The sequence below is a fragment of the Apteryx rowi genome, unplaced genomic scaffold, assembly GCF_003343035.1.
Source record: "Apteryx rowi isolate R43461 unplaced genomic scaffold, aptRow1 scaffold_377, whole genome shotgun sequence".
Taxonomy (NCBI): Eukaryota; Metazoa; Chordata; class Aves; order Apterygiformes; family Apterygidae; genus Apteryx; species Apteryx rowi.
The window spans coordinates 731,527-747,649 of NW_020450274.1; the positions used below are offsets into that span (position 1 = coordinate 731,527).

The window sequence follows — 16,123 nt, forward strand, 5'->3', positions numbered from 1 at the left end:
ATGGTTTCTGGGATCCCTAAACCTGCTGCCTTCAGTGCAGCAATACCACCCTACACCAGTTTGTGGCTTAGGCATTAGGAATCACATATTGTTGAATAAGGATTCATCCTCTGTATTTTAGGTAAATCACAGTACCCATACAGGGCATCCTGGTAATCTTAACATTTTGCTACCCAGCTGAAATGTAGGAGGAATTCCCTGCATTACATTTTTGAATGTGACTATATCACTCTAATCACACATAATTTATCACAGAGATTTGGAAAAGAATTTCTGTACGGCGTATCTTTGCCCTTGAAATGGAACAATTTCCATGAAGTCAGAAGCACTTCTTATGGCAGGCCCTTCTTTTTGCTCCCCTCCATAACAGGAAGAGACTCTTCATGCTGTTTTATTATTATGCTTAGCATATTTTTAAGCACAATGCATAGCACTTCTAGCAGAATACTGCGCATAAATCTGCCACGTAATGTTGTCTCCCTCATTTGTAATACAGACTATACAAACAGCTTGTACATGGGATATACAGAGGAGCAAAATTCTTTTGCAGAGGAGCAAAATTGTTGTATGGGAGGCATTGTTAAATTATTGACAGCTTATAACTGCCCAGTCATGAGTAGCATGGAACAYATTGTAGTGCTTGGAATAACACCTGTAGTTTTCCCCCTAGATTTTCCCCTAAGAGAAGATGATGCAGTCGTTATTCACTCTCTTTATAAAGCTACAGAAATTTGGCAATCAGTCCAGTTGAGGGAGAAGAGGACTGTGGTCTTTATTCAGACATAGCCATTTTTCAAGAAAATACAACTGACAATGACAGAACACTTTCCAATAGACTATGCAAATCAGGGACTGAGAAAAACTAAAAAAACTCCAAAGTTTCCCCAACAGCGCGAACCACCCTCCTCAAACAAAGAAAAGAGTTTTTGCAATAGTGACCAATTTCCTATTCCCAAGTAGATGCTCTTGAAAGGGGATAAACCTACCAYTTCTTCTGCTAAAACTATTTTCTTTTGATCGTACTAGGGCAAGTAGGAGGCTGCAAGGGGCTGGCTAAAAAACAAAAGCAAAATAAGAACAACATAATACTAGTGTGATGGGAAAGGCCATCACCAGCTTCAGCAGCATCCAACAGTGGCAGACTGGGTGGCTCCTTGCAAAATCCTAGAAAAAGCATACTGGACTCCCTGAAGACATAAAACAATCATCTATCTTCTCAGCAGTACTCACAGAGAGAGAGAACAAGAGACTGATCAAATGACAAAGCGTGCAAAAGGATCAACTCTTAAAAGGTGAAGCAGTTTGGGCTAGATTCATAAGATGAAAGATGAAGGCATTCAAAGGAAAATGACTCAAAAGGCCGTGTAACTCCACCAAGAGCTATAGTCTCAGGCAAGGCTAATGGACAAGCTTCCATCCAAATAGAGAGCAAAGAAGGGATAGGCAAAGGGACTGCTTGCCAAGGCACAGCAGAACAGCATGAAACTATGCCAGAAAATGGGGTGGCATAAATATGCCCAAAAAACAGAGAAGACAAACTACAAATAAAGCACTCTGAATAGGGTGGCAAAAACACTTATGAACAAGGGAAACAAAGGAACCAAGTCACAGAAACAAGCAGGCATTCCAGGGGTGAGTTTTGTACATATATGAACTTGGTACAGCACAAACCACACAAAACAGCAAAAGAAACCACCCACCACAAAACACAGAAAATGAACAGAAGATGCCTGTAAAGCTACGTGGAGTACCAGACACAAGAAAAGGGCGAAGCCACAAATAAAATAGCAGCCAAAAGCCAAAGAGACATTGGGACATGGCTCAGTGTGTTATGGCACAAAGGCACCTTAAAAGGCACCTTAAGCCTTTTGCAAGAAAAGAAGGTGAAATTACAGCAAAGCAAAGCAAAGTCAAATTAAAATCATATGATAGCATGCTCACAAGACTAGAAAAAGAATGTAACCTACAGCAGAACACTGAAGGAAACGAGACAGGCTGGAATTTCAGGTAGTATGGAGAACACAAAAGCCACTGCTTTTAGAAAAATACATGACCCTAACAACCCTTAAAGCCAAAGGAAATGCTTCCTCTCATAGACAAACAACAAACCGAAAGTGTATGAGGAGGAACTAAATCTTCTGTTCTATCCAGGCAGCAAGATGCTAGTAAATTACCATGATGTTATTTTTTTGATAGACYGAGATGTCCTCCAGACTTGTTACATGTGATAATAGATAAAACAGTTTGGCTATTATAGGATCTGCCTCCCAGAAAAACAATTCTACTACAATAGCAAAACAGCTAACAATGGGAGCTGCAAAGGGAATGGAAAAGGAGATAGCATTGCCACAGAAGCCAAGAGTTGGGCGAGTAGCATGTAGTTGCTGAGAAAGCAGGCAAGCTATTTGACAGAGACCCGCTCACTTCAAGCAAAGCACTTAAAAGAGCTCAGCATCGAAGACCCGCAAATGGAGAAATATAAACTGACTAGACAGCAGCAAAACATGTTGGTGACTGGTGCCAACAGTGAATATTAATAAATGTCATTGGAGCTACTTCACCATATTTGGGATGTCATCAGGTTGATAGAAATGGCAAAGAATGACATTTGGGGTAAAAACTGAGGGCAATACTTTCAGTGTTACCAGAAAGGTGTACAAACGATTCTTAAGGAGTCGCATCATAGTGGATGATGTTCTGGTGACACGGATACAGCAATAGCTTGGTGAAGATTGCTGCGGATGACAACAAAAATCTTAACTGTCTGCTGGAAGCATCCAGGGAAACAGAATTATAATTCAGTGTGGTATTACATGCAGAAGTTCACTGACCACCCTAGGTCTGTGACCTGACCTTGGGAAGGCAGAAATAATAGAATAGATATCCATACTAAAGGGATTCAGTCAATTTAGAGACTATTAGCCTCTGTAAACATGTTACTTTTTTTTCCCCAAGAACCTTTAAGTGTAGTAAACCTCCATGATTACTGTTACACAAATGTACAGCAGGTATATGGTTACCTCGACATGATAGAGCTATCACATACTTCAAAGACTGCCTACCCACCCCAAAATATTGGGTTGTGAGCAGAAAGATGCGACAGAGGCTGCAGAAGTGATCGCAAGTAGCTTTTGTATTGAAAGCTCAAATTGAAACAGTGGCTTGCAGGACTGTGTACATGTGAAAAGAATGTGGAAAGTACACCCAGCGTGTCCAAGGGTGAGAAAACTTCAAGGAGAAGGTGACCATGAACGACTGGATAGCTTTTCTAAAAGCTGTTAGTACCAGTGACTGACAGCTTTCAGTATGTTACTGATATTGCAAAGCTAGCATTTAACTATACACTTCAAGGGACTAAGATGTACCTTGCTGGCTTCTTTTCCAAAGGAACCTTGTAACACGAAGCATGGCAGCTGACCAAAAATATGAGATCGTCAACTCAAAAGAAATACAGGCAACTGAACGACACAGAAAACATCATTCAAGGTAGTTATGAGTCAATTTCAAGACAGAGGTTAGAAGGAGTCTGAGAACAAACTACATAAAACAACAGATTTCAAGTGCTCATGTCAGTCATTCCATTGGGAGGGTGAACATTCAGAACGAGGTATGGTCTGCCCATAAGAGGCAGTGAGATGGGTGGAGTGGACCATGATAACATCTCACACCTAAAAGCAATCATATTGCAGTGCTCAGATCACAGAGAAATTTTTCTCAAGGACACGTTCAAACCAATCTGGAATAAAAGCTGGGAAAGCAGAGATGCCACAGCCAGCTGACCGTGAGACTGTGGTCAGCTCTGATATATGTGGGAAGATTCAAAGGCAATTAAAACAAACCACTTTCCCAACAGACCTTGGAGCATTGCATAGGTGGAATTTTTCTTTGCAAGTCATCCAGTGTGTATCCAATAAAAACTGCTACGCAGACTTCTAGGGAGCAGAGACATGGGCAACAAAATGACAGTGACCAACCCAGAGAGCGCAAGGAAGATTCAGCTAGCCTGAAACTTCACTATGTAGTTTCACAGGGGAAATCCAGGTTACTCAATGTTTTAAGCAGATTACCTATGTCTGGGAATTCAGTTGTACCAAACCAGACCAGATCACTACTCATAGAAGTGGGCTATAAATGTTTTTTTCCTGTCCAGCAGAAAGTTTTGTGATTTCCACAATTTGCCCCTTCAGCAGCAAAATTTACTGAAGGCATTTCGCATTTGTTGTGAAAAACATGGGAGAAAAACACACGTGAGAGAGAGAGAACATTTATAGTTGACAGGTGGGGGTCCTATTCTCAACTGTGGTAGATTCAAGGTTCACTTTCTTTATCGAGTGGTGAGAAAGGATTTTTGCCTGGGTCTTCCAGATTACATGAAAGTGTCCTAACCAGAAACATATTCTGAGCTGAGATGATTTGGCTGGGTTACTCTGGGATTAAAAAAAATTCTGGTGAGGATGTCGCTATAACATAAAAAGGTTACTTTTCATAGCAAATCAACAGTTTTAGATGAAGAAGCATATCTTCTGTAGGATCCTGATCAGCTCACATGCTGTCAAATGCAAAGAAGTTATAGTTACTAAAGCTCAATTAAAGTACAGAAAATTTCAAAAAGCCCACCAAACACATGGACAACTCTTTTTGAATGATTATGAACCTTGGTGCCACAAATTCCAGTGCTGGGCACAGTGATGTGAATGAGGTCCAGACAAAGAAGATCAGAAACATACAACAGGGACAGTCAAGTTCAGCCAACACCCTAACAACTTCTGAGAACTGTACGTACGGGAGCCTCCCCCTTYCTGGGGTGAAGCTTCATCTGAATTAGTCCATTGCCAGGGCCCTCTTTCTAGTTGCTTGCCCTGCTGTGTCTCCAGGAAGAGCACTACTGAGCAGCACCTGGAGGTCACTGGAGGCCCTCAGAGAGTAGTGGGCATTGCTGGAGTGCTCTGTTCAGGGTCCCCCTTTGTCCATCTGGCCCTAAATTTTTAGTCCTCTGACCTTCACCGCTTCCCTTTTTAGTTCTCTGAAGTCACTTAGATTTTCTTACTAGTTTCTTTCCTTTGCCTTCCTCCCCTCTCCTCTTTCCTTCTTGGTTTTGCTTTGTGGGGGAAGTAGGGGAGGAAGCAAATCATTAGTTTTGCTAGGCACAGGCTGGAGAAAATCAATGGGAACAGTGTCCATAAGGGAATGTCTGGGAAGAGCAAGAACAGGGCAGGCCTATATGCTGTTTCCCCAAGTACTCTCCCAGTCTTGACCATTTCAGCTCAGGGGATATCCTGAATTAGATGTGCCTCAGCTTATTTGTTTTTTTTTCCAGGCTCTTGTCCAGTTTCCCCTTGAGCCCCTGTAAACTTTCAGGAGTTACTTCTTTGGCATGCGCTTGTTTTATGCATGTACACTGAACACAGACAGCTGCCTTAAGCTTTTGCTTGATTCTTCTATGTGGCGAGTTGTAAAACAGCCTTTTCAGTAAAGAAAATCCTTGAAGTAGCATGAGGCTCATGGTCTGTAGCTATATTAATTTAAAGAAAAGTCCTTGACGAAGATAAGAAAAATAAAACACTCTAGATTTTTAATTTTATCAGATTGCTATACCAGCAGCATTACTTAGATTTAGATTCTATCCCCACTAACAATAGTTTTAAAACTTTGCTTGCTGATGGAAAGTTATGTTCAATGGGATATTTAATTAAATGGCATTAATAGCCACCTCACAAATTTTTTCAGTGCTCCTGAACATGAGCCTCATACTGCATTTTTCTGAGGAGTGCTGAACTCTACCTGATAAGGAAATGTCTGTTTAAATTGACCACTACTTGTGATCTATAGACACATGAAACTCCTTCCTAAATTCGCTTAGATGAAGCTCTAATCCTTCCGTTGTTGATACCAAGGAGAGATTCAATATTGACTCCAGTGAGAGCGGGACTGGTCTGTAATCAGCGCAGCTCACTGGCAGGTCAAGTTCTTCCTGGCTCTACTGTGTATACTATCATAGCAGAGGTCTGCTGACAGCCATGCCTTATCTCCCTAGAAAGGATTGGGGATAAGATTTTGACCAGAAGGAATATAGGCCTGATATTAAGAGTTAACAAACCAGAACTGGCTGGCATCACAGATGAGTGATATTGATCTGAGTTCATGACACAGAAATATTAATAACTAGACAGGGGCAGATTTTTTTTTTTCTCAACCTGTGGGAATTTTTAAGCTTTCACCATTTTTCTGTAACTCAAATTAAGGCAGAAAGTTGAAATACTGGAGGCCAAGCCAAACTCTATCCCCCTCTCCCAGTTTTGGATCATGTTGTTCAAAATATCTTCTTTCAATTTCAAATGTATTTTTCCCTTTTCCTCTATTTTTTCTTTGGGACTTAGAAACGAAACATCCTTTGATATTTCATCCCAGCACTGCTGCTCCCTCTGCCCTCCAGAAGGCTCACGCTCACACTGGATTTCTGTTCACAGYAAATCCTTGTTCCTTGGGGCCAAGCCTTCTCACAGTGTCCCTGTGAATAGTGAGGCTGAGCTAGCGTAGGGTTCCTCAGCTCTGTTCCTCTAACTGTTACTGTAGTACCTACCAGGCATCATATAGCAAGTGGTTAATTTTTTTAATTTAAAAACCATTTAAACAAGATTTTTCAACAATGTAAAAATGCCTTTCCACGTGTTCAAGAAGTTCTTCAAATGGATCTATTGTCATAGACGTTAGTTTTGGATATAGCTCCATTTTGATGACTGATGTCTTCCAGGGTGAAATGCAATGAAGTGTCAGGTCCTATATTCATGAAAGAGAAGCAGGAGTTCAGCTTTTGCACCCTACAGCACAGGAAATGCTAAAGGGTACTGGCATTATTTTCCAATGCTGGTTAATCCAGTGTGTCCAAATGAGACTCAGCACTTTTGAAAGTCAGCCCAAGCTATTCAGGGAGCATGGACCTTGGCTCTAATTTCAACCACAAATTTTTGTGCCCCATGTTTCCTTAGGACACAGTAAATAACATCACTTACAGAACTGTACCAGTGGCATATACAGCCTACATAAAGGCAACAATGGACATGGCTAGACTATGATTCATTTTCCTCAGATTATGACTATGTTATCATTGAAGATGAGAATTGTACAGAACCTGTACAGCTTTAAACCACTTTTCAGAGTACCTTTTGAATTTTTCTGGGATCTAATATGTCTCACCTCTTTATTTATCTCCTTCCTTGACTTTCTTTGGTTATTTCTCACATTAACTTCCTTGAAATTGAATCAATTTCATTTAATTTCTTAATGGTCTGTCTCTACAGCAGAAAAGGGGGGCAAAATCACTACTTCTTATTTTACTTACATCACCAAACTAGTGAGTGTAGATAAGTCTGTAGTGGGCTTATACCTAGTCTAGAAAAGCAAGATATTATGTCTCATACAAAGAGAAAAAGCAATTTTACTCAAAAAAAAAWAAGTGCTAAGCTTGACAACTTCTGACATATATTCTCTTTGCTTACACCTTTAATGCCACAGGGTATATATATACCTCTAGCAAATAAAGATACTTGATATCAGTAATGAATCTCATACCATCCAGACACAGGTAYATGCAATTTAGCTGTGATCAAATGACATTCACCCTAATGTGTTGCCTTCCTTCTCATTGCTCTCTCTTATTTGTTAAAGTCATTTGCACCTGAAGCAGATTGTAAGGGAAAAAGGTGTCTTCTCTTGAAGAGTGCTTTTGAGCATAGTAACAACTATTTTGTCTTTATATTGCCATGCCATCCAGAAACTCTACTCAGGGTTCAAGAAACTCTTGTTCTTGGGGCAGATGAGCATATTAATTCCACAGTATCATGTCTTATTTTTTGCTCTCATTATATATCTTTTAAAGACAGAAAACAGTGGGCAGAGCCATTTGGTCCAGCTGAGATCCATAGGTTGCAGCTTCTGTTGCCCCAGTAACAGTAACAGCATCAGTGGGTTCATGTTATTTTTACAGTAGCTGATAGTCTTTGCTGTGCACCAGGAGGCACTGTGCCAAGCAAGGGACAACCACAGCATGCGAAGACAGTTCYTGCTTTGAGAAGCTACAACATAACAGAAATAGGAGGGTATGGGCAGACAGGAAAACACCAGGCAGTGATAGGAGGGCACCAGCTAACATGACAGAGAGTATTCACGCTCGCAACAGCACGCTGGCAGGCTAGCACTGGCAGGTCACCCGTGGACAACTCTGCAGAAACAGAAGCAGAATCACCTTGTGGTTCTCCCAGCCATGAACCAAGTGTACAAAAATCAAGTGGCAGATAAGGTGGAAAAAGAAATCTGCTTAATTACATTCTTAGAAATGCAGAGACTGGAACACCGAACAGGGCTTAGACTGAGGACTTGCTGAGCTCCCTGCAGCTCCAGCTTYTTCATCACCAGGAACCACATTCAAAGAATATCACAGAGAGCATCACCACTATCCTAAAAAGTCCTCTGGCCTCCTGATTACTCGGCTACCAGAGATGGCTGCTGCCCTGAAAAATTTTTAGGTGACACCAGAAGTAGCAGTTTAATGAAGGAACTGAGTCACTGACATTTGTTAACACTGATGCAATTTTGATTAAATGAACACAAATGGATTCAGCCTACTTCCACTTCAGGTAAAATAGCATTTATCCACTTCCCATGCACACAGAATGGGAGAGTTAACCGCTTTCTTTCTTTTTCCACCCTGTCAGTGGATCTAGCATCAGGAGGAGATTTTTGTGAAACAACATGAATGGGTTTCCAAGCCAGCTCTATTTCTGCAGGAATCCCAAAAAGCTGTGAAACTGCACAGTGAGATAAGCAAAAGGGATGACAGTAAAATAAAAACAGCAGTAATTAGAGACTCAGTAAAAACCTCATAGAAGCAAGATGGCTTTGTGCAGTGTTTCTGATGCTTAGGATTAGTGCTGTGACTTAGCAGTCAGGATGGGAAAGAGCTTGTCCCTGCATCCCTGGCTCCGGCCCAGATCAGCTCATGATGTGAAGAAGCTGTAAAGAGGAAAGTCAGTGAAGGAATGCTCTCTGTTATACTTCTGGTCTGAGCCTTGACATGGCAATGGGGTCATATTGCCAGACCCTGTTGTTGTGGCAGCTCCCAGCAGGTACACACAACACTCCTCAGATACATGACATACCACATCACTCGAGCTGCGGGGCTGGAGAGACGACAATATTACACTCCTTCAGCAGTATTCTGGCCTTTTCCAATTCTCCCACTGTCTTCAAGATGAATTGGGAAGTGTCTGGCACATGAGCATTCAAAGTTTGGGTGCTGCACGTCCCTGGCAGTGATGTACTGTTATCTCCTGAAACGCGAAAGGGAAATGCGGTGTTTTGTATGCAAGGCTGATGAGGCCAACTGCAGTAGCGCACACTCTCATCTGTGAACTCAGTCTTAAGCAGTTTTAATTTGTTTGCTCAGAACTATTTATCAACCATTTTTAAACCACACACACAAGGTTGAAATGGGTTTTAACCCCTTTTACATCTCCCCAGTGTTGAAAGAACAGATACCTCATAGACGTTATTGAACACTGAAGATGGATAGAACTGAAAAACAGACAAGCTAAAGCTGAAGAAAATATGCTTGGCAGTGTATCTGTTATGCCCTTGGTTGGCTTGAAAAGACCTAGTTGAAATTGGCCCCATGATATCCAACCTGTGCTATGTACCATTTAGAAATTATAACCTAAGGAAGATCTTTGGCAATGTTTTGTCAGCGGATAAGCTGGCTAAACATTAACCTCTTTTTTGCAATCCCTAATCAGAGGTTTCCATTCATATATCTGCTCTGTACTCTGAACCTTGAGTTAATGTGTCTCCGTTTTRCAGGAAAACTTTGCTCACATAGCTTTTGGGTTCTGCAGACTTTACAATGTGACCTCCTGCTACCAGCTCAGTACGGAACATGATACTGCCTTCACTTAGGTCATATTAGCTAACAAGTTCACATCAGGTCTGATGTTTAGCTTGTTAAATACAACTTGTGGTTTCCAAATGAAGCAGACCATCCAGAAGACTAGAATGTTACAGACTGAGAGAAAGCACTATTATTTTGGAATTCACGTTAGGTGGACAAAAATAAGTTCAAATCCCTGTTCAGGAATGAAGCAAGCCTGAAACATATTGCTTGCCTGGGAAAACAAACCCCACCAGTAGAGCACTTACAAATCTCCAAGCTCCTCAAGATTCCTTTTCCATCAAAAAATCAAATGGAAAACTAGATGTTATGCATTACAGAGTTTCTAGATAGTATATTAATGTGGTCTATTTTTTAAATCTAAATAATAGATAGGCATTAGCTCAATGTTTGCATTTATCATCACTGTGTATTAAAAAAGAAATAGAGATAAGAGGCATAATACCAACTGAAGTGTTAGATTTGCATAGACAAATGTCGTATTTTTATTTCAGTAATTTAGGAAGGCTTTGTGATTTCTCTGTAATTCAGAGTTGATGCAGTTAAGCTGGTTGCTGGGCAGGTGCAGGGTCGTGGGGTAAAAATGTTTTTGCAGAGCAACTCAGTGGCTCCCTGGGCCATAATGAAGCCCTGCCAGCAGCACAGCATGAAGAAGACTGGAGGATCTGAAGAGTGTAAAACATCTAATGATATTCATCCTTCCCAGTCTGACCGTTCTATGTTCCAAGACTGTTGTGAGGGCAGTGCTGTGCCAGTACACCCCACACRCTGAAGTGATCATCCTCTCATTATCTCCCCAATTCTGTAGCTCAGTGACTTCCTGAGCTGCAGCAAAAACTCGTGGGTAATAGTCTTGCTTTCAGTATCCTGGATAAGGAGGCTCTAACTTCTGGTGTTTAAGGGTGCAGCTGCAGGCTTAGCCTGTCTCTTCTGCATTCTGGGAACCTACTTCTGAAATGCTTCTCCTTAGTGTCTGCTTAGATATTTTATTTTCCAGACAAGAAAAATAGCTAGGTCACAATTTGGTAGACCATCCCCATTCCACACACTGCTTCATCACATACTTAACTGTAACTTTAGCACTGACCTGAAGGGGATGTGAGCACATACTCAGCTTGCTGTCCGTGCTAAATTATTGTCCTGAGCAAGGACTGGCAGAAGGATCAATCCTGAGCTGAACTGGGGCCTTGCCAGCTTTTATTTCTTAGAGCTCAGCTGTTTTTTGCAGTTGTTTAGGTTAAAAAAAAAACAACAGCAGATTTTTTTTCTACTTTCCCATAACTCAGTAACCACTGAAGGGATAAAGCTCACTAAAATAATTTATTTCTGGCCAGAAAGCAAAGATGAACAATTTCAACTCAAAAAGTGAATGTTCTGAAACTTACAGAAGGTGAGAACTCAGGGTGATAACTGAAACTGTCTTGTGGTCTTACTGCAGGTTCTGCTGGAAGCCTTCATGAAGAAGCTGGTGGGTAAGTTAGTTTTTCTCACATACAGTCTAAGGCAGTAAACTTTTTAGGAGAAGTCCCTACAGTATTGCAAAGCAGTCCTGTGAACATAACAGCACCAGAACAGGGATTGTATTTATTTTTCCAGTTTGTACAGCTCCAAGCACATCTCTGACATTTAACAAGTAAGGGATAGTAGCAGAGTACAGGGTCACATTCATCTCTGCATTAGAGACACAACACTGGTGATTGCATTTGCTTTGAATCTGGACTCACATGAGGAGACTGTTTTCTGGTTGCTTCGTAATTATGGCCAGRATGGGCTCTCCACTAGCTTTCAGCAACCACTGTTCTTGCATGAGGATGTAAATTTTAGACTCCTGTAAAGAACAGCCATAACACAGCAGAAGCATCTCCTCTCTCTCCACATCCTTTCTGTGTGCACCACACCACTTAGGCGTGTGTAGGTTTGCTACAATATTGACAACAACTAGAGCCTTATGTGACGGCTGTACTGAAGGTAACTCTCCCAGCTGTGTCCTTCCCTTCTGGACCTCTAGAAAGCCTGTGTCATGTAACCAAGGTGGGTATACTTCTTTCTGGGGTCTTTCTATGCTTCTTTTAGAGAGTGGGGAAATAATTTCTTCCTAATAAGACGTTTACAGCTTTGCTTTCAAATCCCCTGTGACTCACTCCCTTCATGAGCAGATTTCTTGTACCATTTTTGATGTCAGATACAATCTAAATTATGTTTACATGTGTCCTGGGCTTCTGTATGTAAAGGATTTCCAGCATATTGAAGCAAAGCCTGATAACTGCTTAGGACTAAGCAGTATTATCTGATTTTTTTTTTTTTTTTAGTGTCTCAGGAATAGTTATCATACAGTACTCTGCAGTAAAGCCATTATATAACTACCCATCTGTAGAAGAAGAATTGCCATGAACCTACGGGCAGAGAGATGATACATTTTAGCGGCCTATCACTTCCATGTTGAAGTACAAGAGCACTGCTGTGTCACCCAGAATTTCCTCCCCAGTATCACTGCTGAGGAGGAGAAGCCAGTAGATGGAGACTGATTTCCTTGAATAAGGTTTAGTATGTGTAGACTGCATCATTATACATATCTATCTCTATTTAGATTTAACTCTGTGTCACTAAGGGATATCAGAACCATACAGTTTCAGGTGCAGTTACAGACTCCATCCCTCTCTGTATGGGAGGAGGCAATGAAGCTTTCCTTAAACATCTTTATATCCAAAGCTAAGAATTGTATATAACTGATCAATAAACTACAAAGTAAAATATRTCTTTTATTCAAATTAATAAAAACTTCAACTGAAGTAATAAGCACAAGAGGTCAGACTGTGATGTCCTTATGACCAAAGAACGGCACTGTATGTGGCTCAGTAGAAGTAAATAGTGGATGCAAGAGAACCAAGGGGTTATTCAGTGTCAGTGAAGCATCACAGTCAGACGAAATCATGAGGAAAAGAAAGAGGTAAAGAAGAGGAAGAGGAAGAAGAAGAAGAAGAAGAGGAAGAAGAAGAAGTGAAGGCAACAAGTATGGTATGGTATAGTCAGGGTTTTATGAAATCTAATTTTTTTTTTCTGCAGCGGTATGTGAGACACTTTTCCAGATATTCAGTGGTTGATACACTGACGCCCCTTCTTACACCAGACTTTCACAAAAATTTCCCATTTCAGATGAACCCATCTGAAGTAAAAACTCAGTCAAAACCACTAGCACTTGCACTGCCCCATGGCAAAACAAAATTTGGCCTCATTTTGTCTGAAACTGCATGTCCTTCACTCAAACTGAAGACTATAGTCACAAAATGCTAATCAAACTGTCAGAGAACTTGTGTTTGTCACAGGCTCCTCATTTATTCCATTTTCTTTTATAGTTAATGCCAAAGTTTTCAGCAGATCAGTAGCGATTTTTTTTCCTCTTGTTGTTTTTAACTGAGAGTTCAATGAGTCTGTGAGATGGATGTGAGCTTGTGGTCAGCAACAGTAACCAAAGGCCTCCTACAGGCCTGGCTATATATAGCCTATAACTCAAGGAAGAAAACTATCCTAATTGACAGACCTTCCTCCACCAAAACCTGAGGTTGACCCATCCCTGAATCTCAATCTTCCCTCTCCTCTAGAGCTCTGAGGGTCATAGTGAGAAGTGCAGCTGACCAGCTTGTTCAACTGTATATTTTCTGTAGTTGCCTACACATTGATATACAGAGTGCTATATGCTATAGAGTATAGTTACATGCAGCTATATGATATTTGTTATATGTGTGTATGCTATATATAGCTCTTAGGTATATTCTATAGCATACATGCAGTATGTTACCTGCTATACAGCGGCCAAAATAACTTGCAGTAAAATAGCAGTGACCCTTCACGACTTCCAACCAAGTGGGTAAGCCATTAAAGGTAGCAGATTCCTTCCTGCGCTTGCAGCACATGGAGGATGGATGCATCTTCTCAAGAATGAAGTGGTGCTCCATGTTGGCTCTGTAACTCTTGTTTTCTTTGCTATTATCTGATTTTCTACTGATTGAATTACCACTTACTTGTGCCTCTTTCAAGGTAACTGTTGATGATGATGTGAAGAACTCCTCCAGCTGCTCTGTGTCGTGCTCTTTGAGTTGGCTGTACTTCCAGGTGATCATAGGATTTTGGTTTGTTTGTTTTGGGAGGTATCTTTTGTTTTGCAACTTCCATCTCTTGGCTTGTAGGTATGATTTATAGCTTGCTTTGTTTTTATGCAAGAGCAATCATTCATTTCCCTTCTGCATGAAAACTTTCATCTGCTTTTTTGTAGCTGCTTTTCTCTTCAAGATTACAGCTCAAGAGGTCCTAGCAATAACAGCTAAAATAGTCACGGCAATTGCTGGCCAGCAATTAGAAAGTACAGGGCACTAGGGCTAGATGCAGGCTGCAGTGTTGACTGGGAAAAGCAGATGAATGAACAATGTCAGTGATTCCCTAGTCCACGTTATGTGTGCCAGATATACACACGGGGGGCAGGGAGGGCTGTCTGGTGCATCTGTCCCCGGATGCATATCTTCCCATGAAGAAGCCTTAGGGTAATCATTTGCAGGGCTTGATAACTGTTGATCTGTTTGAGGAGCTATTCTCTTTACCCAAGAGTAAGATGTTAAGGCAGGCCTTCAGTACATAAACAATGAATGATGCTAATCTCACCTTTGTCAATTTTGTACCGAACCAACTGCCTTCACTTTGTGTGTCAAACACAGATAGCCTCCTTTCCTATCCAGCCTGGTATGCACCACTGACAACTGCCAGCATTGCCCCTGAAGGTGACCCAATTCATTGAGAAGTCTTTTGAAACTGAGTCCCACAAGCTTTCTCTTTTGCCACAAAGTATATACTCTGATTTATCTTCATGTCCATGCACAACTGCAAATATAATTGCCTGTGACAAAAATAACCTTTTAACATCCAGCCCCAGCTTTTAGCTCTGTAGCCACTTCTGAAGTGTGAGCCAGGAATATTTATAGTTCTGCTGTTGAAAGGTGGGTTTTGGAGATCAGTGTGTCCTCCTGGATTACAGCATACACAATGCTACAGAAATGAACATTTTATCCTTCCCTAAAGCAAAATCCCCAAGTGAAAAAGAGCCAACAAAGGCCCTAACAAGACATAGATCTGGGACACATGATTAAAGGTAAGTTCGTCTCTAATAGCTCCAGAAACACACCCCAGGCTCATCAGTCTGTGGGAAGAGTCTGTGCCAAAGGTTTGGAGTGATAGACTGGGCTAACATGGTTCATAGTAATAAGGTACTAACAGTTACACAGAATTAATCTTTGCACTGATACAACGCAGCTCCTCTTTCTCCTGCTTGTAAAGCACTTTGCAAAACTTACATCTTCACTGTCTCTCCATGTGAACAGGAATTCTCCCATTTCCACAGATGAGGAAATCAAATCAGAGAGGTTGAATGATTTCCCCTGAGTTATGCAAAGTTAGAAACAGACCTCAGAAACATCTGATTCATCTTCCGGGCTTGAACCATCAGATGGCAGTTCCTTGGGACTAAGAAAGCATTCATCTTTTTCAAAAGTAGGTCATTATTGTTCCACCACAGGGAAGATTGCAAGGCTGTTATTAAGCGGTGTTTGTAAACCATTAAGAAACCCATTTTAAGAGGTTAATAAAATGTGAGCCATCGTTATGAAATGATTGTTCTGGTCTCTGTTCTTCTTAGTACTGGCATTATCACTGCGGTCCTTCTATGTCTTTCTGAAACCATGCCATTTTTCTCTCTCTTCTTCCAGTCTCTAAGGAGTTCTTCCACAGGCTCTGTAGATAAATTTGGTATTTTACATAAACGGTTTATGAGGGGTCTTAAAGAATAAATGCAGTGGTCAAATATGGCTCCCTATTTATGTGCTTCTGAGTGCCTACAGAACCTGTCATAAGTCAGCACAATAGAGCACTCTCTCATGACAAAGGCCAAGATTTGACTAACCAAGTTGTTTGCTAAGCTTTGAGAGAGACTGCACAGAGTCTGTTGTCATCTTTCTTTCCCTAAATGCTCAATTTAATGCAGATTTAAAACAAAGAAAGGTGGAGGGGCAAAAAAATCCAAATCCATGACCTAAATCACAGAATCACAGAATCGCTGAGGTTGGAAGGGACCTCTGGAGATCATCTAGTCCAACCCCCCTGCTCAAGCAGGGTCACCTACAGCACATTGCACAGGATTGC

At 41.1% G+C, this 16,123-nt stretch overlaps 1 long non-coding RNA gene across 1 annotated transcript; it reads left to right on the forward strand.

The window, feature by feature from the left end:
• Window positions 1-11,897: 11,897 nt before the first annotated feature.
• Window positions 11,898-15,507, forward strand: LOC112969934. Its single transcript, XR_003254837.1, has 3 exons — window positions 11,898-11,971; window positions 13,976-14,050; window positions 15,307-15,507. It is a non-coding gene; the product is annotated as an uncharacterized LOC112969934 (long non-coding RNA).
• Window positions 15,508-16,123: the final 616 nt, after the last annotated feature.